The sequence below is a fragment of the Trachypithecus francoisi genome, unplaced genomic scaffold, assembly GCF_009764315.1.
Source record: "Trachypithecus francoisi isolate TF-2019V2 unplaced genomic scaffold, Tfra_2.0 Lachesis_group3, whole genome shotgun sequence".
Lineage (NCBI taxonomy): Eukaryota > Metazoa > Chordata > Mammalia > Primates > Cercopithecidae > Trachypithecus > Trachypithecus francoisi.
In genome coordinates, this window is record NW_022681468.1 from 39766835 (window position 1) to 39791360 (window position 24526).

The window sequence follows — 24526 nt, forward strand, 5'->3', positions numbered from 1 at the left end:
CATTTGTAAAAGTACATTTTATATCTTGATCTGGTACATCACACACGTACACGCATACACACACACAACTGGGCCAAAAGCTTTAGCAAGAGTAATATACTCTGATATATTTTGTTCTACTCCATTGAATTCTTTTTTTCCCCTTTTAATGATGGTTTTGACCCACAAAATTGATTACCCACAATTGAAAAATGCTGCCTTAAAGCATAAACTATGCATTCAGAGACAAGCTCTCACAATACTCTTGTATAAAGTGCCAACTTATACAGTGCCCCAACACAAGGGTCCGTGTTCAGGAAATACTTGTTGAGCCTCTGGGCTTTTTTTTTTTTTTTTTTTTTTTTTTTTTTTTTTTTTTTTTTTTGAGACGGAGTCTCGCTCTGTCGCCCAGGCTGGAGTGCCTTGGCCGGATCTCAGCTCACTGCAAGCTCCGCCTCCGGGTTTACGCCATTCTCTCGCCTCAGCCTCCCGAGTAGCTGGGACTACAGGCGCCCGCCATCTCGCCGGCTAATTTTTTGTATATTTTAGTAGAGACGGGGTTTCACCGTGTTAGCCAGGATGGTCTCGATCTCCTGACCTCGTGATCCGCCCGTCTCGGCCTCCCAAAGTGCTGGGATTACAGGCTTGAGCCACCGCGCCCGGCCTGAGCCTCTGGGCTTTTAAGGAGCCAATAATCCACAAGTTAAACAACTTGTTCTGGAAACTCCCCAGTTTGGTTTATGTGGAAAAGATCATGCTAATTCCAAATCCCAACAAACAAATCATTCACCCACATGCACACAAAAGAAAAACCTGGAAATGGATCTCTGTTGTGAATCTAGACTTGAAATTTTAAAATAAAATACTAGCAAATAGATTTCTTTCAGCAGGCATGAGTTAAGTGTCTGCCCAGTGCTGTGCACTGTCCTAGTGGCTAGAGATACAGAAACAAATAGGACCCAGGCCCTGCCCTCAAGGAGCTGCAGAGTGGCAGGAGGCTGAGAAGCAAAGCCTACAGTGCAGTGTAATGAGGGTAGCACAGGCTGTCAGGGAGTAGAAGGAAGTTATCTACCCAACCTAGAGGGCATAAAGATGGTTTCCTTGGAGCTACTCAGAGCCTAGACTTGAAAGGATGTAAGTTAGGTGGGAAAATAAATGGAGGACAGAGGTTTCAGGCAAAAGGAATAGCGTGTGCAATGCTGTGGCAGTCACAGTTGATTGTCTATCCCATAACCAATCCCTATGTTCCTTGCTGGCAGTATGTCAATTATTTTGGGAAGGCATGGAGAGAGAGTGTCTACTACTACTCTATATAATTCAGGGGGAAATCCTGACTAACATGAGCCAATCATCATGATCCCAGGATCCTTGCCAATTATTGGTTTAGGAATGAGCATAATAAGACCTGAGTCTGGCCAATGAAATTTCAGGAAAGAACTTCCAGGAACAGGCTTGGGAAAAGGTTTCTTTGTTCTTAAAGAGACTCATGGTAAGAAAGAGTCTGTTTTGGCCAGGTGCGGTGGCTTACGCCTGCAATCCTAGACCTTTGGGAGGCCGAGGCGGGCCAATCACCTGAGGTCTGGAGTTTGAGGCCAGCCTGGCCAGCATGGTGAAACCCCATCTCCATGAAAATACAAAAATTAGCTGGGCATAGTGGCAGGCACCTGTAATCCCAGCTACTCGGGAAGCTGAGACAGGAGAATCGCTTGAACACGGGAGGTGGAGGTTGCAGTGAGCCGAGATCGCACAAATGGACTCCGGCCTGGGCAACAAAGCAAGACTCCATCTCAAAAAAAAAAAGAAAAGAAAAGAAAGAAAGAAAGAAACTGTTTCCTTCAGCTAGATGCTTTACTGTGTCAGTGAAATTCCTGGCTGATATGTGGTCATTTCGTGACCACGAGATAATCTACCTGGAGGGTGCCAAACCAGAAAGACAGAAAAATCAGGGACTTCAATGACTTTGTTGAGTAGCCAAATTAACCAACCCTAGAGCTACTCTAGCCCACGACATGATGTCATCATGTAAGTAATTGATTTTCCCCATCGTAAAAGTCAGTTGAGTCGGGGTTTTGTGTTACTTGCAGTCAAAATGAAATTAAACGAATTGGGCACAGTTGAGTTTACCTGTATTACCAGCTATTTGGGAGGTTGAGGCAGGAGGATCACTTCAGTCAAGGAGTTCAAGGCCAGCCTGGACAACATAGTGAGACCCATCTCTTAAAATAAAAATAATTAAATGAATGCAAAAGCTATAGACAAGGAAAAGGCATGTTCTGGGTTCTGCAAGGCAAAAATTGAGATCCAGAGGCCAAATCACACTATACTACAAACTTTAGCTTCAACATGAGATACAAATGGCTGGTAAACATATGAAAAACTTGACCTAACTATTAAAGATAAAAGCACTTTGAAACTAAAATGAGATGTCATTTTTCACCTCCAGATTAACAAAGATCAAAAAGCTTCATCATATCCAATACTGTCAAGAAGAAACCAGCACACCTATATGTTGCTGATGGGATGGTAAATGGCATAAATCTATGGACGGTAATTTGGTAATAACTTTCAAACCAAAAATGGACTTGATCTGACAATTCCAGTTTTAGGTATTTATCCTACAGATATAGTTGGATGTATGGAAAATGACCTGCACAAGGATGTTAGTTACAGCATTGTTTGTAAAAGCAAATTGGCTAACAACTATTTAATTGTTCATTATAATAAGGGATTGATAAATTATTACATTCATATTGAGTTATATGCCACCATTAAAAGGAACGAAACAGTTCTGTACCTACTGATATGAAACTATATCAAATAAACATTGATAATCAAGAAAAGCAATATGTTAAATAGTACAGAATGGTATGCTACTAATTTTTTTTTTTTTTTTGAGACATAGTTTCACTCTGTTGCCCAAGCTGGAGTGCAACGGCATGATCTCAGCTCACTGCAACCTCTGCCTCCTGGGTACAAGCTGGTATGCTACTATTTATGTATATAGGGAAGAATATTTGAAAATACATAAGACACGTTTGGAATAATCGCAAGAAACTGATAGTATCAGCTGCCCTAAGGAAAGGAATTAAGTGGATGGAAGTCAGGCGAGGAAGGGAGACTGACTTCCACTGTATATACATACCTTCTGAATTTTGTGCCATGTACATACATTGCGCATTCAAAATAATTCATTAATAGAAGGAGGACTTAATTCCCCAAATAAAAGAATATCTTAATTGGAAATACCACAACCTATTAAGCTCAAAAGAAATTGTTTGATTTTTTTTCTTTTTTTTTTTTTTTTTTTTGAGACGGAGTCTCGCTCTGTTGCCCGGGCTGGAGTGCAGTGGCCGGTTCTCAGCTCTGCAAGCTCCGCCTCCCGGGTTTATGCCATTCTCCTGCCTCAGCCTCCGAGTAGCTGGGACTACAGGCACCGGCCACCTCGCCCGGCTAGTTTTTTTTTTTTTTTGTATTTTTCAGTAGAGACGGGGTTTCACGGTGTTAGCCAGGATGGTCTCGATCTCCTGACCTCGTGATCCGCCCGTCTCAGCCTCCCAAAGTGCTGGGATTACAGGCTTGAGCCACCGCGCCCGGCCTGATTTTTTTTCTATAAATGCAAAAATGGCATTCAGTATTCCGTATACATTCATTTTTAAGTGCTAGTAGAGATAGAATGAGTCTTCTTAATAAAGAGTACCTAATATTGGACATCATATTAAATTATGATTTTTGTAGAGGACATTGTCAATCCTTAGAGATCACAATAAGTTGCCTCCAAAAAAAACTAGAAAGAAAATTAATCTCAAAATTAAATTAGTAAGATCCTTATACCACAAATGTGATTAGCTACATATTTGAAGGTAAATCTAAAGATTGTAATTTGTGACTGAAGAGATTAAAAAGAGACAGTATTCCAGTCCAGATGTTCTGGGAATAATTTCAGGGAGGCAGGAGAATGTAACAGTAATGCCTCAAACGGAAACTTGAACCCTAGTTGGAAAAAGACCTAGTGCATGTGGGGGAATTAGTCAACCAGGCAAACACATCAGTTCCCCCTAAACATGGCTAAGTGGGGAAGAACCTCTTTGCCAAGCAGACTTCCATGTATACTTCCAGCCTTAGCCATAACCTGCCTTAGCTGGGAGATAATTCTTGAAATTAGCTCACTCCTTGGTACGATTTCATGTTTCTTAAGCATCTCTGAATAATCTGGCTGTCTCTGAGGTTTATCTAAGGAGAGAACATATATAATGGTCAGGCTGACTTAAGCATTCTAGTCCACTCAAAGATTGTATTTTAATTGTAAACCACTGAACTTCAAAGTCCCATTCCAGTTTCAGAGGTTCTCCCCCAATCCCCACCACCACCTCCCACCCTGGAATCAGCTAAGGTCCCAGTTGCAACTCCATTGCAGGACATCTTGTTACAGGTGTGTCTTCTGTAAAAAACCCTCTGCAGACAACTCTCCATCTCAGAGTCTGTTTCTATGGCACCCAGTCTAAGATACAATGTATGTATGCAAACATATATACATATATACATACATTTCTTTATAAAGAAATCTATAAAACCTTCTATGTGATGGCCAGGCATGGTACTCACACTTGTAATTCCAGCACTTTGGAAGGCCAAGACGGGCAGATCACCTGAGGTCAGTAGTTCGAGACCAGCCTGACCAACATGGAGAAATTCCATCTTTACTAAAAATACAAAATTAGCTGGGCGTGGTGGTGCATGCCTGTAATCCCAGCTACTCAGGAGGCTGAGGCAGGAGAATCACTTGAACCTAGAAGGCGGAGGTTGCAGTGAGCCAAGATCACACCATTGCACTCCAGCCTGGACAACTAGAGCAAAACTCCGTCTCAAAAACAAAAAAAAACAAAAAAAAAAACTTCTATGTTGTCTGAAAAGATGTGAATGAATGGAAAAATAGAAGTTCCTGGATGGGAAACCTAAATATTATATAAATATGTGTTTCCTACAATTTAAGTTACATATTTAGCAGAATCTTGGTAAAAATCCCAGAAGGATGTTTTTAAACATATGACAAAAGAAAGGAAGAAAAGGAAAATTCTAAACAGGCAAGAAAGAAAACAGGCCTGGCACAGTGACTCACACCTGTAATCCCAGCACTTTGGGAGGCCGAGGTGAGATTATTGCTTGAGGCCAGAAGTTCGAGGCTGCAGTGTGCCATGGTTGCACCAACACACTCCAGCCTGGTAACAGAGAGAGACCTTGACTCAAAAGAAAACAAAAAGAAAGAAAACCTGTTGCGGAGGGGAATGAAAGAAGGTGAACAAGATCTATCAAAAATAAAAACCTATAAAAAAAAAATTGAAGTTTTTTCTTTGTAGAGATGGGGGTCTCACTGTTACCCAAGCTGGTCTCGAACTCCTGGCCTCAAGCAATCTCCCACCTTAGCCCCTAAAAGTGCTGGAATTACAGGCATGAGCCACCACACCTGGCTTCCTGTACTGAAGTCTTGATTTAAGAATAGACAGGCCAGTCGCAGTGGCTCACACCTGTAATCCCAGCACTTTGGGAGACCAAGGTGGGCGATCACAAAGTTAGGAGTTCAAGACCAGCCTGGCCAATATGGTGAAACTCCATCTCTACTAAAAATACAAAAAATTAGCCAGGCATGGTGGCAGGCGCCTAATCCCAGCTACTCGGGAGGCTGAGGCAGGAGAATTGCTGGAACCGGGAGGCAGAGGTTACAGTGAGCCAAGATTATACCACTGCACTCCAGCCTGGCAACAGAACGAGACTCCATCTCAAAAAAAAAAAAAAGAAAGAATAGACAGATGATTGGCTTGTGCCTGTAATCTCAGCACTTTGGGAGGCCGAAGCAGGAGGATCACCTGAGGTCAGGAATTCAAGACCAGCCAAACCAACATGGTAAAACCCCATCTCTACTAAAAATATAAAAATTAGCCAGGCATGGTGGCATGGGTCTGTAGTCTCAGCTACTTGGGAGGTTGAGGCAGAAGAATCACTTGAACCCAGGAAGTGGAGGTTGCAGTAAGCCAAGATAGTGCCAGCGCACTCCAGCCTAGGCGATAGAGTGAGACTCCATCTCAAAAAAAAAAAAAAAAAAGAGAGACAGATTTCTGTAATATAATAGAAAGATCATATCAAATATACACTCTGATATGCTTTGGCTCTGTGTCCCCCCACCCAAATCAAATGTTGAATTGTAATTCCCAATATTGGGAGAGGGACCTGGTGGGAGGTGATTGGATAATGGAGTGGATTTCCCCCATGCTGTTCTCGCGATAATGAGTGAATTCTCACAAGATCTGATGGTTTAAAAGTGTGTGGCACTTCCCCCCTCGCTCACTCCCTCTCTCCTGCTCCACCATGAGAAGATGTGCTTTGCTTCCTCTTTGCCTTCTGCCATAATTTTAAGTTTCCCCAGGCCTCCCAATCATGCTTCCTGTTAAGCCTGTGGAACTGAGAGTCAAACCTCTTTTCTTCATAAATAACCCAGTGTATGATAAAGTTATCATGATACAATGAGATAAATGAATATTTTTCTTTTTCTTTTCTTTTTTTTTCTTTTGAGACGAAGTCTCGGTATCACCCAGGCTGGAATGCAGTGGTGCGATCTCGGCTCACTGAAACTTCCACCTCCCAGGTTCAAGTGTTTCTCCTGCCTCAGCCTCCCAAGTAGCTGGGATTACAGGCGTACAACACCACACCCAGCTAATCTCTCTATTTTTAGTAGGGACAAGGTTTCTCCATGTTGATTGGACTGGTCTGGAACTCCTGACCTCAGGTGATCCACCCGCCTTGGCCTCCCAAAGTGCTGGGATTACAGGCATGAGCCACTGTGCGTGGCCAAATATTTTTCAATAAATGGTGAATGGATAACTGACCAGCAATTTAAAAGAGAAAGGAAAAATTTACATGTACACCTTACACATTGAAATTAATTTTGTTTGACTTAAAGTCTTAAAAACATTTAATACTGTGAAGTTCAGAAGAAAATAGGATTGAAAATTTGTCAAAACAGTAGTGGGAAGATGACTCTATAATTGTAAGCAATACTAATTGCTTCTAGTATAAGCAATAGTATATTGCTTCTAGTATAGCAATATAGTACACTACACAGAAAATATTAAAGTACTTAACTACATAAAAATTTTTTTAGGCCGGGCACAGTGGCTAATGCCTATAATCCCACCACTTTGGGAGGCCGAGGCAGGCAGATCACGAGGTCAGGAGATCAAGACCATCCTGGCTAACACGGTGAAACCCCGTCTCTACTACATATACAAAAAATTAGCTGGGTGAGATGGCAGGTGCCTGTAGTCCCAGCTACACAGGAGGCTGAGGCAGGAGAATGGTGTGAACCCGGAGGCAGAGCTTGCAGTGAGCTGAGATCACACCACTGCACTCCAGCCTGGGCGACAGAGTAAGAATTTGTCTCCAAAAAAAAAAAAAAAAAATTTAAAGAAATGTTATATATAACATATCACCAGAATTAACAACAAACAACATACCAGGAGTTATATTTACAACAAGAACCAGGTCAAGAACTCAAATAAGTTGATAAGAATCCCATTAAGACCTCAGCTGATAACTGAACAAAAACTAACAAAACAATTCACAAAAGAACAAATATTAACAAACACATAAAAGTAGTCAATTTTACTAGTTATCAAAGAGAAGCAAATTAAAAGAAGCATGGTATTTTTTCACTAAATTAATTACATTAACTTTATTAAATGAACTCCTTTACAAATTAATCCCTACCAAATTAAAATGGAAATCCCCAAATCCAAACCCAGTAATATCAGGACCTATATTCCTTGGGTAGTATCATAAATTGATGTAACCAATTAGGAAAGTAATTATAAGTCCTAAAAATGTTTATGCCCTTTGACCTAATAAATATCTTTAGAGAATGAATCCATAGCAGAGCAGCAGAAGCCTAAAGACATTGCCAAAACTCAGTTTCATCCTTTCATGCTTTCCCTGAATTAGGCCTTCCCAGACCTGTGCTGTCCAATACAGTAGCCACTGTCCACATGCACCCCTCTTTCCTCTACAAGGTAATAAACTCCATAAGAGGTACCCTGTCAGTCTTGTTTCCTGCAGAATCCTAGATCTTAGAACAGTGCTTGGCACACAGTAGGCGTCAACAAATACTTAGTGAATGAATTTATGAATGAATGTCAAGTTATTCCACCAATCTTCCCCAAATATGCTTTGAGCCTTCTTGTCTCCAAGAAAGTCTTGCCTCAAAGTATATTTGCTTTTGCCCTCTTCTACCCAGAATCTTTATTGCTTATCTAAAACGATGTACTTTGAGCTTCAAGTAGAAACTGCCCAACTCAAAAACATTTCATGATAAGGAGATTTTTTTTTTAATCTTACAAAAGAAATTCTGAAGTTATGCAGTTCCAGGGTTGGGTAGTTCCGTAGCTCAGCAATGTTCTCAAGGAACCATCTTTATCCACCTTTTCTCTCTGCCACTCTGCAGCTGTTGCCTTTAGCTTCCCCTTTATGTTTGCAAGATGGCAACAGCAGCTCAAGCTCTATGTCCTTAATAACATCTCAAGGCCAGAGTACCTTGCTTCCTTTTGAGGACTTAGAGATTTTCCCAGACATCCCTTCTGCAGAGTTCCCTTTCATGTTCCATTGTCCAGAACTATAGCATATGCCCATTATTTTATTGTATTGTATTTTTTTTAGAGACAGGGTCTCACTCTATGGTCCAGGCCGGAGTGCAACGGCTCAAATCATGGCTCACTGCAGTGTCAAACACCTGAGCTCAAGCAATTCTCCCACCTCAGCCTCCTGAGTAGTTGGGACTAAAGGTACACACCACCGCACCCTGCTAATTTTATTTTTTATTTTTGTGGAGAGGAGGGCTCACTACATTGTGCAGGCTGGTCTCAAACTCCTGGACTCAAGCAATCCTCTCATCTTGGCCTCTCAACGTATGGGGATTACAGGCATGAGCACCGTGCCCAGGCCAGTACATGCCTATTCTTAAACCAGCCCATTTCTAAACCAGTTACTGGCAAGAGTAGAGAATTTTCATGATTGGCCTAAAGAATCCAGATTCACCTTCTTCGGGCTGGCTGAGTCCCCCATCCCAGAGCTCCTGGTTGATATAACTTAAAGAAGTGTGACTAGGATAGGAGGCTGCAGTCCAGGAGATAAAATGGTCTCAAAATAAGCCCTTGAGACTTTTTATAAGTCACAAAATCCTACTAGTTTTTCAAAGTGCAACCCAAATCTCGGGTCTTTCATTAATCCTTCCCTTATTATCTTAACCAGAAGCAGCCCATCTGTCCTATGAATTTAAAACCTTGAGTTCAGGCCAAAAACACTGGAATCATTCCTGATTTATCTCTTTATGTCATAAATCATAACCCTATATCTCATCTATCTTGTCTACTCTACTTTCATTATATATCAGAATCTAATCTCATCTCAGCACCCTTAGTCCTATCTCTCTGGTCCAAGCCACCATCATCATCATCTCATCCCAGATGGTTGCAGCACCCTTCTCACTGGCCTCAGGCTTCTCCTTGTGCAGTCTTGGAGTCCGTGCTCAGAGTGATCCTTTCAAGGTGTGAGTCCAATCATGTCACTGCTCTGCTCAAAACCCTCCAGTGGCTTCAGAACAAAATCCAAAGTCCTTACCACCATCTGCAGGGTCCTCAGTGATCTGCTCTGTCACCTCTCTCACGTCCTCTCCTGCCCACAGTCTCCTGCTCACTACTTTCCAGCTACACTGGCCTGCTTGTTCTTAGAACTCACCAAGCACACTCCTTCCTGAGAGCCTTCGTGCTTGCTGCTCATCTTGCTTAGAAAATTCTTCACAGACTCAGATGACTCACTCCCTCCTTCTTCAGGTTTTGACTCAAATGTCTCCTTACCAGAGAGGTCTTCTCTGATCTCCCATCTAGAAAACCACATTCTCTTAATCATGTCACTCTACCCTCCTTAATCTGCTTCATTTTCTTCAAAGTACTTCCCAGAAACTGATGTATTATACATATTTATTTGCTCACACTCTGTCTTGTCTCATTAGAACATAAGATCCAGGGGGTGGGGGAATAGGGGAGGGATAGCATTAGGAGAAATACCTAATGTAGATGACAGGTTGATAGGTGCAGCAAACCACCATGGCACGTGTATACCTACGTAACAAACCTGCACGTTCTGCATATGTACCCCGGAACCTAAAATATATACATATATAAAGAACATAAGATCCATAAAGCCAGGAGTTTTATCTGTTTTGCTCCCTGTTTTTGAGACAGCCAAGTATAAAGAGGTCCCCTGAGAAACTCCAACTGGCCTGCACACTGGGAGAACAGGGTGGAGCTGCAGAAGTTCATACCCTTTGCAGCAGGGAGGAGCCTGGCCTCTCCTGATCCAGGGTAGTACCTGGGATTCAATAGGTGAGGCAGGAAAAACCAGCTAGCAGGACTCTCACTTTGCTGAGAGTCCCTGTTTCCATTTATTTTCCTTTTTGCCCAATAAGTTCCATTTTTCTCACCCTTCAAAATGTCTGCAAGCCTAATCTCTCATGGCTGTGTGATAAGAACCCGGCTTTTAGCTGAACTAAGGAGAAAGCCTCAGAGCTTACAACAAAACATAATTAGTGCTCCATATATATTTGTTGAATACTTATGTATTCCTTTAACGTTTGTTATCTGTTGGGCATGGTCTCCAGCTGTTATCTTTACACACATCCTGTCTCTTCAACGGGAACATACGATTCTTAAAGGCCAGAGCTGAGTCTTAAAGCTCAAGGCCTTACACAAAGAGGCCACTCCAAAGTGTATGTTGTTGACATTTGGAGGGAGGATACACTGGGGCAGTAACAGCTGTTGTTATGTTACCTCACCCGCTCTTGGCAGGGCCCTGAGAAGCTGACGTATGAGACACAACAGCATGTTTAGGAGAAGGTGCTAGGCTTAGTATTCTGCCCCAGAGGAGGGACCAATTTGAGTCCTTGAACAGGAGCAAGGCGGCATCTCTCTGATACTAAAAGGAGAATACGGGGAGCACCTTTCCTACCTACATTTCCCCTAGAACTAGTCTTTCCACTTAGAAGTTTGTTTACAATTCCACATTCTTTGCAACTGAATTGGGCCTCACCCTCCTTAATTGGTGGCAAATGTCACTACTTAACAGATGCTAAACAGAAGCAGAGCAAAGTTCAGGGTTGCTAAGGTCACATAGAGTCATTGCTCAAATTTAGGAAGGAAACTTCAGGTCCCACCCCCTCCTAGCCCCTAGCGTGAGGTGGGGCCCCACGAGGGGCATCTGAGCCCCAAGAGAGCAGCTGTCTTTAGCCCCTGCTCTAGTTTCTGCACAGTTCTACAGAAATTCAGCAGCAAGGCCATTTACCAGACAGGAGGGAGTCAGGCCACTTTCAAATGTCGATAGCATTACACTTGCCAGGGGAGAAAGGGACAAGTGAGGAGACTGAAGACAGTGCTTTCAAGAGAAGAAGAAAAAGATATTGAATGTGCACTCACTAAGCCAAAAAAGCAAATGCCAGGAAAATCCGTGAGCCTTATTTGAAGCCAAGTCTGCGCAGAACAGTCCCAGGTGTAGGGAAGGAGGAGCTGAGGTGGTCTGAGGACGCACAGCAAACACCCTGGGGGGTGGGGCGGGAGGAGAGAACATATTTTAAGCAACCTTAAAAGACTCGTTTTAGCATTCCGCAGGAAATGAAAAGCAGATGTGTTGGTTTGGAACTTGTTTACATATTTGGCCTCTGAGAAGCTTCCAGGGCACTTAGGACTGGAGAGAAGGGGTATTTTAGGCAAATACTATAGTCTCCACTTGGAGAGAGTGGGGCCCTTCTTCATTGGCTCACCTGCTTCTTGAGAAGCAAGCATTTAAGCTAAAAGACCCTCATTGTCCCTCCTTAAGGCAGGTCTGGCTAAAATAAACCGGGATTTGATACACAGAACTGATCTCCTTGTACCTTCTTACAGAAACTAAGGGTTGTTGCACCTTATCTCTTGCTTTCAAGTCACACCCACTGGGCAGAGAAGCGAAATCAGAGGCCTGGACATTGGGAGGATGATGGGATGGTTCACACCAAAGGTCCTGAGATTTGCAGAAGGCTTGTTAGAATACAGATTACTGGGTCTCACCAGCTTGGCTGAGCTAAGGTGAGGCCAGTGACTACACACTGGAATCATATGGAGATTAAAATAGACTGGTAGCCGAGCCCTGTTCCCACAGATTCTGATACTAACTGGTCTGGGGCGTGACTTAGGCATTTTTAAAAAATTATTTTTAATATATAACAGAGAGGGAGTCTTACCATGTTGCCTAGCTGGTCTCAAACTCCTGGCCTCAAGCAGTCCTCCTAACTCAGCCTCCCAAACAGCTGGGATTACAGGTGTGAGCCACCATGCCCAGTTGACCTGGGCATTGTTTAAAGCTCTCCAGATCGTTCTAAGGTACAGCCAAGGTTGAGAACCATTGAACTATTTCTCTTTTACCTGCTCTCATCATTCCATCCCTAGATTAATTTAAATTTACCTTCATAACATGTTCCTAGAGTGGTTAGGACCGCAGGAGACCGTGGGATCTAAATTAGGCATAAACCTAGATTTAGAGAAGAGGCTAAAAGAATATTGCTCTCTGAGACATCAACTATCAAAAAATCTCTGTAAATGCAGGCAATTCACCTTTTTTGTAATATGTCCAGGAAATGGCGCTCCTTAAAAGATATTTTTTAGTTGCTGCTAAGAGACAGGAAAAGTAGCAAATCTTTAACACTTATTGAGCATTTATTATGTGCCAAGTACTTTTCCAAGTGCTTTCATTTTAAATTAATTTAATTCTCACAACAGCTCAATGGTGTTGGAACTGTTATCATCCCCCATTTAATAAATGAGGAAGCTGAGATACTAGGAGATGAACTAATTTGTCCAAAACCACACAATTAGTCAGTGGCAGAGCTGGCTTTCAAACTTTGGTGTGCCTCTAAATTATGGAGACTACAGAGACTGTTGAGAAAGAAAAATAGCTCAGATCAGTCCGAGCTATGTGAAATATGCAAAATGTATCAAGCCTGGAGAGACATGAGTATGGGGTTTCGGTCACATCTCTGCGCCCATGCCCAGGGCAACTGTGTAAAGGCATTTTGTTTCTGCTTAACTGCCTTACCCATTATCTTCATGTTGGAATTTGTGATGCAAAAAACAACACATACCCAATCAATAGCTTATATTATTTTAGTATAAATTCTTGGTAAACAGTTTAGGAACTGCCTCTTCTTTTTTCCTTAAAAATCCTCTTGTAGCGATTTCTAATCAGAGTGGGTGTTTAGGGCAACTTGAACCTGTGCTCCCGGGTAGCCACCCTCAAGCTTTGAGCTTGAATAAACTAATCATGTTAACAAGAATTCTGGACAGAAATATAGTTATGATTAAGCATTAATTAGGCTGCACTTTGGCTCACTTCCTTGTAACAACAGAAAGTGAAAGTTATGGAGTACTAGATCCTGACCACTTGCATCCTCATTGTTCCTACACACAGTATTTCTGTCTGAGGTTAGAATCATGAGGCCTCTGGTTAAGACAGATAGAATCTCTGACATTAGAATCATAAGCCTTTGTTTTAAGAATTGCTTAAGATGTTTTTCAGATCCCAAATTGGAGCTGATGCCAACAAGTGTGAAGACCCCCAGAGGAGAGCAGAATCAGCATGAGAACACAGTTTCTTCATCATCTCCCTGTTTTGTGACTTCATCTTGCACCCTTGGGCCAGGCAAAGATCTCCAAACTTCGGCCCACTCCAAAATCACTAAAAATTCTAGCCCCAGCCAGGTGCTGTGGCTCATGCTTGTAATCCCAGCACTTTGGGAGGCCGAGGCGGGTGGATCACCTGAGGTCAGGAGTTCAATATCAGGTGATCTCGAACATGGAGAAACCCCATCTCTACTAAAAATCCAAACAATTAGCTGGGCATGGTGGTGCGTGCCTATAATTCCAGCTACTCGGGAGGCTGAGGCAGGAGAATCGCTGGAACTCAGGAGGCTGAGGTTGCAGTGAGCCAAGATTGTGCCATTGCACCCCAGCCTGGGGAACAACAGCAAAACTCTGTCAAAAAAAAAAAAAATTCTAGCCCCAAATTCCTTGGGGAGACTGATGTGAGGTTTCCTCCCATCTCATTCAGCTGCCCTACAATTAAACCTTTCTCTGCTGCAACTAGGTGTTTCAGCATATTGACTTTCTGTGCACATTGGGCAATGGAACGATTATGGTTACAAACTCTATATTTAATCATCTCTTCAGAAACTCATTAATTTAGGTTGTGAACCCCAAATATCTGAGACAGGTCTCAGTCAATTTAGAAAGTTTATTTTGCCAAGGTTAAGGATGCACCCATGACACAGCCTCAGGAGTCCCATGACATGTGCCCAAGGCGGTCGGGGCAAAGCTTGGTTTTATATATTTTAGGGAGACATGAGACATCAATCAATATATGTAAGACATACATTGGTTCAATCAGAAAGGTGGGACAACTTGAAGCAGGGAGGGGGCCTCCAGGTCATAGACAGATAAGAGACAAACATTCTTCTGAGTTTCCGATTAACCTTTCCAAAGGAAGCAATCAGATATGCATTTATCTCAGTGAGCAGAGGGATGACTTTGAGTTCTGTTTGTCCTTTGTCCAAAAGGAATTTCCTTATAGACAAATTGTGAAGTGGGTATATAGCTTTTTTATCTTAGTAGCTATCTTTTTTTAGGAATAGAATGGGAGGCATGTTTGCCCTAAGCAGTTCCCAGCTTGACTTTTCTCTTTGGGTGGGGGTCCTAAGATTTATTTTCCTATCACAAGGTTGACACTGTTCAAAATACTAATGACCAGGCTCTAACCCAGACCAATTGGATCAGGATCTCCTGGAGTGGGTCTTTATCAAAATTATTATTATTATTTTGAGATGGAGGCTCACTCTGTTGCCCAGGCTGGAGTACAGTGGCACAATCTTGGCTCACTGCAACCCTCCACCTCTTGGGTTCAAGCGATTGTCCTGCCTCAGCCTCCTGAGTTGCTGGGATTACAGGCACACACCACCACGCCCGGCTAATTTTTGTATTTTTCATGGAGACAGGGTTTCACCATGTTGGCCAAGCTGGTCTCAAACTCCTGACCTCAAGTGATTCACCCGCCTTGGCCTCCCAAAGTGCTGGGATTATAGGCGAGAGCCACTCCGCCTGGCCTATCAAAATTATTTTTAACAAAACTCCTAGAGAGTTGTTGAACAAGATATGAGGCCACTGTTGGGGGTTATTTATTTATTTAGGGACAAGATACCTCTGTCACCCAGGCTGGATTGTAGTCGCACTAACATGGTTCACTGCAGCCTCAACTTCCTGGGCTCAAGTGATCCTCCTGTCACAGCCTCCCAAGTAGCTAGGACTACAGGTACACACCACCATGCCCAGCTGATTTTTTTATGTTTTGTAGCGACAGAGTCTCACTGTGTTGCCTAGATGGGTCTAGAACTCCTGGCCTCAAGTGATTCTCCTGCCTTGGCCTCCCAAATTTCTGGGATTACAGGCTTGAGCCACCGTATCCAGCCTTACTGTTGGGGTTTAAAATAAAGACTTTGGAATCAGATTATCCTAGGTTCATTATTTTGCCACCACTTACAACTGGAATCTTTTAACAAATTCCCCATTCTCCCTTTGAGCTTTCATTTCCTCATCTGCAATGGAATGACTATACTTAGTCCTTGAGATTGTTCTGAAGATTACACGGGTTTAAGGTACCTAGCATAAAAATAAAGGCAGGAACATTGCAACTCTAGAAGGTCATTTTGAGACATTAAACAGGTCCTCCCTTCTACCATCAACACCACACACTTCACTGCATTCTACTGCTCTGCAGTCCCAGGCATGCCCTGCCCCAGGGAAAAGTGAGGTTATCATAGCTGGAATGCCAAGAAAAAGAAAGTCAGTGCTTAACTTTTGAGATTCAAATGAGATTGCCGAACACAAGACTTAGATTTGAGAGAAAAGACTTTTTGAACATTCAGGAACTATTTGGCCCTAAATAGTTACTTTGAACCAAATAAGAATGGTCCAAAAGAACTCCCCGCACTCCTCCATGCAAGATTACCAGCCCCTAGATAGTTTTGTAGGGTTTTCTAGACTGGAGAGATGTGTGATCTCCAAGGAAGGTCCCTATCATCTTCCCAGGGTGAATTCTTTTAGCAGAGAGGGAACTCTGGCTGGCAAGTAGAACACAATGATAAGCCTTGAGGAAACTAAGAGCAGAGGAAACTTGTATCTACTTCCTACCTAGGGAGGGCAGCTGACCCCACAGATTTGCTTATGCTACAGTGATATGGGGTCAACAGAGCAGAGATGGTTGTTCAGATGATGAGGGAAAGAGCTCAGTGACAGCCTTGTTTCTGGCTGTGGTAGCTGTGGGAAAGTAGTTGGACTGCCCCACCGTCATGCCCTGAGAAGTGCTCAGAAGTGAGCTGAGAGGGAGAGCTGGCAGCTCAAAGTGGTCATGCCATGGAGGAACAATGATGGATGGCAGAGCAAACCAAAAATTCTAAGCCCCCAGCCACTTGAATGGACCTCCTCATCTCGGCAAAGTGCATTCCAATGTTAACCTGAAAAGTTAGTTCAGACCATGATGGGAAGGGGGGTCGGACATGCTTCATTATACCCTCCTCCCTTTGGGCATTCAGGAAAAGCTGACCAGCATTAACATCAGCATAGACCTTAAGACTTGTTAACATACTAAGACTGACAAACATTTACAGTCTATTCTCTCTGAAGCCTGCTGCCTGGAGGCCTCACCTGCATGATAAAATCTTGGTCTCCACAACCCCTTATCCTAACCCAGGCATTCTTTTTTTCTGAGACAGGATCTTGCTCTGTTACCCAGTTTGGAGTGCAGTGGCGCAGTCTCACTCACTGCAACCTCTGCTTCCTGGGCCCAAGCAATTATCCTGCCTCAGCTTCCTGAGTAGCTGGGATTGCAGGCATGAGCCACCACCCCAGTTCATTTCTGTATTTTTTGTAGAGATGGCATTTCATCATGTTGCCCGGGCTGGTCTTGAACTCCTGAGCTCAAGCGATCTGCCCACCTCAGCCTCCCACGGTGCTGGGATTACAGGCACGAGCCATTGCACCATGCCCAGACATTCCTTTCTATTGATGATAACTCTTTCAACCAACTGCCAAACAGAAAATCTTTGAATCTGCCTATGACCTAGAAGCCCCTGCTTCTAGTTGTCCTTTCTGAACCAAACCAATATACATCTTAATGTATTGATTGGTATCTTATGTCTCCCTAAAGTGTATAAAACCAAGCTATAGCCTGACCACCTTGGGAACACATTCTCAGGATCTCCTGAGGGCTGTGTCATGGGCCATTGGTCACTAGTATTTGGCTCAGAATAAATCTCTTCAAATAGTTTACAGAGTTTTACCCTTTGTCAAGAGCAGCATGGGTTGAGCAAACTAGATGGGCATGCAGCTGCCTTAGAGGACAACACAGGGCTATGCTAGTATCTTTGGATGCCCAGAGATGAGCTGTTCCCCATCTCTGGAGCTACCAACTCAGAGCATAAGGTGTTACATGGGTCCCCGCTTCCCACTCTCCTGCAATTGAGATTCCAGCTAAAGGTGATCAAGGGAGAGAGGATGAGTATGAATGAAATTCCTACTGGATTAATTTTTCTGCATTACACAGAATGAGAGTCTAAGATCAAAATTATGTTCTGTTTTAGCAAATCAAAGATGTATTCCTACATATCTGAAACTATCTCATAAAATTAATGCCTGCTAATTATTAGAACTATCAAGATTCCCGAAACTCTGCAAGATGAGCAAGACGTAGTAAGGCTCCCTAAAAAGTAGCACAATCATTGCCAGGCGCGGTGGCTCAAGCCTGTAATCCTAGCACTTTGGGAGGCCGAGACGGGCGGATCACGAGGTCAGGAGATCGAGACCATCCTGGCTAATACGGTGAAACCCCGTCTCTACTAAAAAATACAAAAAAACTAGCCAGGAGAGGTGGCAGGCGCCTGTAGTCCCAGCTACTCGGGAGGCTGAGGCAGGAGAATGGCGTACACCCGGGAGGCGGAGCTTGCAGTGAGTTGAGATCCGGCCACTGCACTCCAGCCCGGGCGATAGAGAGAGACTCCGTCTCAAAAAAAAAAAAAAGTAGCACAACCATCAATATGAAATAGATTTAATCAGCAGATATCTTTAAAATGGCAGTGTGTTTACAAGGAGTTTTGAGTGACATTAAAAAATTGAAAATTAAATATTGAGGCCGGCGCAATGGCTCATGCCTATAATCCCAGCACTTTGGGAGGCTGAGGAGGGTGGATCACTTGAGGTCAGGAGTTTGAGACCAGCCTGGCCAACATGGTGAAACCTGTCTCCACTAAAAATACAAAAATTAGCCAGGCATGGTGATGGGTGCCTGTAATCCGAGGTACTTGGTAGGCTGAGGCAGGAGAATTGCTTTAACCTAGGAGGCAGAGTTTGCAGTGAGCAGAGATGGAACCACTGCACTCCAGCCTGGGTGACAGAGTGAGACTCTGTCTCAAAAAATAATAATAACAAAAATAAATAAATAAATATTGAAAAGGGGGAGTGGAAGCCCAGCATTATTGTAACACTGTCTAGGGAAGAAAGCCACTGTGTCTGTTAGACTGAATTGTTATTCCAGGTTCTGAGTGGTGTCCCTGCAGTCAAACATCCAGAGTTCCTATGTTCTACTGTGGCCTGGATGCATAGCCCATGAAGCTACTCAACTTGCTTTACTACAATTTGAAATTCACCAATGACAAACTTGGTTTTCCAAACACCTAAAGGAGAGAGGTGCAAATAGTAGGCACAAAGGCTCTGCTCTGTTGAAAGGTGTGCCCTGCCCTGTAAACCCACACATTGGTGTTCTGGTTTACAAATAAGTCTCTGGTGAGTTCATTAATGGATGCTTCCTAGATAGGGTTGTCAGATTAGCAAATAAAAATACAAATATTGGGGCCAAGTACAGTGGTTCATGCCTGTAATACTAGCACTTTGGAAGGCTGAGTCAGGAGGATCGCTTGAGGCCAGGAGTTCTGGACCAGCCTGGACAACATAATGAGACCCTGTCTCTACAAAAAATTTTAAAAATTAGCAGCTGGGCATGGTGGCACATATATGTAATCTCAGCTGTTTGGGAGGCTGAGGTAGGAGGATCTCCTAATCCCAGGAGTTCTCAGGGTTGCAGTGAGCGGCAGTTGCAGCACTGCACTCCAGCCTGGGCGACAAAGAGAGACTCTGTCTCTAAAACAAAACAAATATCACATGGGATACACTTATACTAAAAATTATTCATTGTTTATCTAAGATTCAAATTTTACTGTGCACTCTGTATTTTTCTATCAACCCTACTAGAGCCTACTGCTGCCAGGTATACTAATAAAATGGAGATCCTACATCTGCAAGGCTAAGGACCAGTCCCGACCCCAAGACCACCCTCACCAACATAATGCTGCTCTCAGGGAGCCCACCTAAGTCACCACCCCAAGGTTAGGTTAGGTTAGGTTTAGACTTTCACACACACACACACACACACACACACACACACATACACTCTCACTGTCTCTCTCTCTGTCTCCCCTTCCCTCCCTCCTCTCTCTCTCCCCCTCCCTCCTCTTCTCTCTCTCCTTGTCTCTTCTCTCTTCCTTTTATAAGTTTTTTTTTATTAAAAATCTTTTTTGTGTTTGTTTTTTTGAGATGGGGTTTCGCTCTTGCTGCCTAGGCTGGAGTGCGATGGCGTGATCTCGGCTCACCACAACCTCCTCCTCCCAGGTTCAAGCGATTATCCTGCCTCAGCCTCCTGAGTACCTGGGATTTCAGGCATGTGCCACCACACCCAGCTAATTTTGTATTTTTAGTGGAGATGGGGTTTCTCCATGTTGGTCAGGCTGGTCTCAAACTCCCAACCTCAGGTGATCCGCCCACCTTGGCCTCCCAAAGTGCTGGGATTATAGGCGTGAGCCACCGCGCCTGGCCAAAAATCATTTTTAACTGACACACACAACACTACATATTTATGGGACACATAGTGATATTTCAATACACACATAGTGATCAGCAGATCAGGGTAATTAGCATATCCATCATCTTGAACATTTATCTTTTTTGGCTTAGAGACAAGGTATTGCTCTGTTGCCCAGGCTGGATGGAGTACAGTAGCTTGATCACAGTTTATAGTTCACTATAACCTCAAACTCCCAGACTTCAGTCATCCTCCCACCTCAGCCTCCAGAGTAGCTAGGACTATATGCATTCACCACAACCTGGCTAATCAAACATTTATCACTTCTTCGTGTTGGGAACATTCAATATCCTCTTTGAGTTATTTGAAACTATATAACATACTAGTGTTAACTATAGTCACCCTATAATGCTGTAGAACACTAGAATTTATTCCAACTTATTCCTCCTATCTAGCTGTAATTTTGTATGCTTTACAAATCTCTCCCTATACCCCCTTCCCGCTATCCTCTGTTCTACTTTTTACTTCCATAAAATCAACCTTTTTTAGTTTCCACATATGGATGAGAACATGTGGTGTTTAACTTTCTGTTCAAGTTATCTGGCTTATTTCACTTAACACAATGTCCTCCATTCCATCCATGTTGCTGCAAATGACAGGATTTTATCCTTTTATGGCTGAAGAGTATTTTATTGTGTATATATACCACATTTTCTTTACCCATTCATCTGTTGTTGGACACCTAGGTTGACTCCCCATCTTGGCTATTATGAATAGCACTGCAGTAAATATGGGGGTGCAGATGACTCTTCAATATGTTGATTTCATATCCTTTTAGTATATACCCAGTAGGGGGATTGCTGGATCATATGGAAGTTTGATTTGTAGTTTTTTGAGGAAACTCCATACTGTTCTCCATAATGACTATGCCAGTTCGTGTTCCCACATAATAATCTTCATTCCTTCAAAGCTTTCTCTTATTTATACACAAAGTAAACAACTTCCCTTATTAAGCTTTCCAAGGCTTTACCACCAGTTAATTCCAAGACCAAATTTACAACTTGGACAATACATGTATAAAATTGAAAGTCATTTATTGGTGGCATCCAAGGAGGTAATGAACATTATTAACAACATCTATTATGTTGTAAGATTAGTTGCTTCCCTGCAGTAGCTAGTCAAATATGAATTCTTATTAACTTTCAACAAAGAGAATTTCTATTCCTTTTTTTTTTTTTTTTGAGATGGAGTCTCACTCTGTCGCCCAGGCTGCAGTGCAGTGGCGCGATCTCGGCTCACCGCAAGCTCCGCCTCCCAGGTTCACACCATTCTCCTGCCTCAGCCTCCCGAGTTGCTGGGATTACAGGCAACTGCCACCACACCTGGCTAATTTTTGTATTTTTTTTTTAAGTAGAGACAGGTTTTGCCTCTGTTGGCCAGCCTGGTCTCGAACTCCTGACCTCAGGTGATCCACCCGCCTCAGCCTCCCAAAGTGCTGGGATTACAGGCATGAGCCACTGTGCCCGGCCAAGAAACTTCTCTTCCTTTACCTGAGTATTCTTTCTGATTTTTGCCTAAATCATAATCCTAGGCTTTACTATCTGTTGCATCCTGAGATCCTTAGCCTTCAGATCACTTTATAGAAAAATCAGTTAATGTGTCTCTGTAGGGCCACCTCATTTGTACCTAGGGAAAATTAAGTTAGGAGGATCACTGCAGAATAAACAGGGGAGCAGGTTTGACCTGTGATTCACTGAGCAAAAAAGATCTTTGCTCTTTTCCCAAGCCAGCTCTCCTTCTCTCTTTCTCAGCACTAACATATTATAGGATGTCAGTGTCTTTTTTTTGTTGTTTTTGAAACAAAGTCTCGCTTTGTTGCCCAGGCTGGAGCGCAGTGACGTGACCGGGCTCACTGCAGCCTCAACCTCCTGGGCTCAGGCAATCCTCCTGTCTCGATCTCCTGAGTAGCTGGGACTAGAGGCACACACCACCAAGCCAGGCTAATCTTTTAATTTTTTTGTTTTTGTTTTTGAGACAGTATCTTGCTCTGTCACCCAGGTTGGAGTTCTCAAGTGATTCTCCTGCCTCAGCCATCCGAATAGCTGGGACTACAGGTGCCTGCCACCATGCCTGGCTAATTTTTGTATTTTTAGTAGAGATGGGGTTTCACCATGTTGGCCAGGCTGGTCTCGAACTCCTGACCAAAAGTGATCCGCCTGCCTTGGCCTCCCAAAGTGCTGGAATTACAGGTGTGAGCCACGGTGCCTGACTCAGGATGTCAGTATCTTGTACTTGACTGTGGCTTCCCTTTATCTTCTTCTAAAGAGGTTTCTGCCCTCTCTAGAGAGACAATATTGATTCCTTATCCCCAGATCAGATGGAGTTAAGTTCATGCTACTTGACTCAAGCCATCATCAACCTCTTCCATTCTAGACATAAAGTGCAATTTTTGCTAAGGAACTAAAGAGTCTCTCTGGTAAAGTGTGATTTAGGTCATTCTTCTAGAATTCAGCTTTTAATTCACGGCTGGCATTTCTGAAGTAGTTTAGGGTGAGCATCTGAAATAAATGAGTCATCTCAGTCCTTCTATTTCTTCTATTTCCCATTATTTTCCAACTTAAACATCTCGGGACTAAGAATTAATTTATCCTCCCAATGCTGGCAACAGGCAAGTCATTCTGTAAAATATTTTGGGAAATTAATGGACTTCCATTTGGGGAGAAGTAAACAAAAGTTGATAATATATATGCCTGTTTATCTGTAGACACACAGTATCGGGAGCTGAAGAATGAATAGTTCTAAGTCAGGCTTGTTGTTAGGTTGAAGAAAAACCCAACCAGCCAACCACCAATTTGGTTTTTCTCAAGCTGTCAGCTGAAGCAGAGAGAAGTAAAATGTTAAGTTCAGGGGTGTTTTAAGGAGCAAAGGAGATGCTATACTTGTTCCCATATTGTCCACCAAGTCAACCCTCCTTATGTGGCAGGGAGAGCTGCACTCAGACCCTGGATGCCTAGGGAGAAACTGGGAGGAATTTCTGCTCCCATTGCAGGTAGGATCTGGCGGTTTGGTGAAATCCATGTGGTTAGGAAACCTCAGATTAATCACCTGAGTGGTTTGGGAGACAGAAGTTGCTAGATGCCAGAGGCACTCAGAGGCAAAAGGACACTGAGGCATTATAAAGGCTCATTCCATGGTGGGCACTTGACAGCAGACACAGCAACCTACGATATTAGCCTCAGCATTTACTCTTCCACTGTTTCAGAGTGCAAAATATCTCCCTAGGTATTGAGCAAAAACACTGTGAGAGGCCGGGCGCGGTGGCTCAAGCCTGTAATCCCAGCACTTGGGAGGCCGAGACGGGCGGATCACGAGGTCAGGAGATCGAGACCATCCTGGCTAACATGGTGAACCCCGTCTCTACTAAAAATACAAAAACTAGCCGGGCGAGGTGGCGGGCGCCTGTAGTCCAGCTACTTGGGAGGCTGAGGCAGGAGAATGGCATGAACCCGGGAGGCGGAGCTTGCAGTGAGCCGAGATTGCGCCACTGCACTCCAGCCTGGGCGACAGAGCGAGACTCCACCTCAAAAAAAAAAAAAAAAAAAAAAAAAAAAACAAAACACTGTGAGAACCATTCAACCTACTTCTGTATAAATGTAGTCCTCATACTACATTAGACTTTTTTTTTTTTTTTTTTTTTTGAGACGCAGTCTTGCTCTATCGCCTAGGCTGGAGTACAATGGTGTGATCTCAGCTCACTGCAACCTCCGCTTCCCGGGTTCAAGCGATTCTCCTGCCTCAGCCTCCTGAGTAGCTGGGATTACAGGCATGCACCACTGTGCCCAGCTAATTTTGTACTTTTAGTAGAGATGAGGTTTTGCCATGTTAGTCAGGCTAGTCTTGAACTCCTGACCTCGTGATCATCCCACCTCGGCCTCCCAAAGTGCTGGGATTACAGATGTGAGCCACCACGCCCGGCCGACATGACATTTTGTTGGCTAACATTAGTACAGCACCCTACAGTTTGTAAAGTACACTCAGATCCATGGTCTTAATTGATTCAGTTGTACACAAACCTTATCATGATGTTCTATGATCATGAGCCATCAGTAAATAGTGGCGGTACTGAAGTTCTCCAGAACATGTCTCAGTCAGGGAAACCCTTCAATATGGTCTTACAAAGAAATATTAGTTTATTTGATAACTGAAAACACAGAGGGTCTTGCTCTGTCACCCAGGCTGGAATGCAGTGGCTTGATCATGGCTCACTGCAGCCTTGAGCTCCTGGGCTCAAGTGATCCTTCCACCTCAGCTTCCCAGGTAGCTGGGACTAGAGGCACACACCACCATACCCAGCTAGTTTTTAAATTTTTTTTTTGTAGAGGTGGGGTCTTGCTATATTTCCCAGGTTGGTCTTGAACTTCTGGCCTCAAGTAAACCTCCTGCCTTGGTCTCTCAAAGCACTGGGATTACAAGCATGAGCCACTGCACCTAGCCATAAAGTATATTTAAGACAAAAGCTAATTGA

The 24526-nt window shown here is 43.4% G+C and overlaps 1 long non-coding RNA gene across 4 annotated transcripts in view; it reads right to left on the reverse strand.

Annotated features, from left to right (window-relative positions):
• The window catches only part of LOC117069462, a 94134-nt gene that overhangs the window by 32888 nt on the left and 36720 nt on the right, over nt 1-24526 (reverse strand). The window contains exons 3-4 of one of the 4 annotated variants that reach the window (XR_004431552.1): nt 11490-11611; nt 9757-9901 (exon numbers count right to left, since the gene is read on the reverse strand). The exons of 2 other annotated variants lie outside the window; for them this stretch is intronic. This is a non-coding gene — a long non-coding RNA (uncharacterized LOC117069462). The remainder of the gene's footprint in view (nt 1-9756; nt 9902-11489; nt 11612-24526) is intronic. One more of the 4 variants, XR_004431554.1, reaches the window with a different exon arrangement.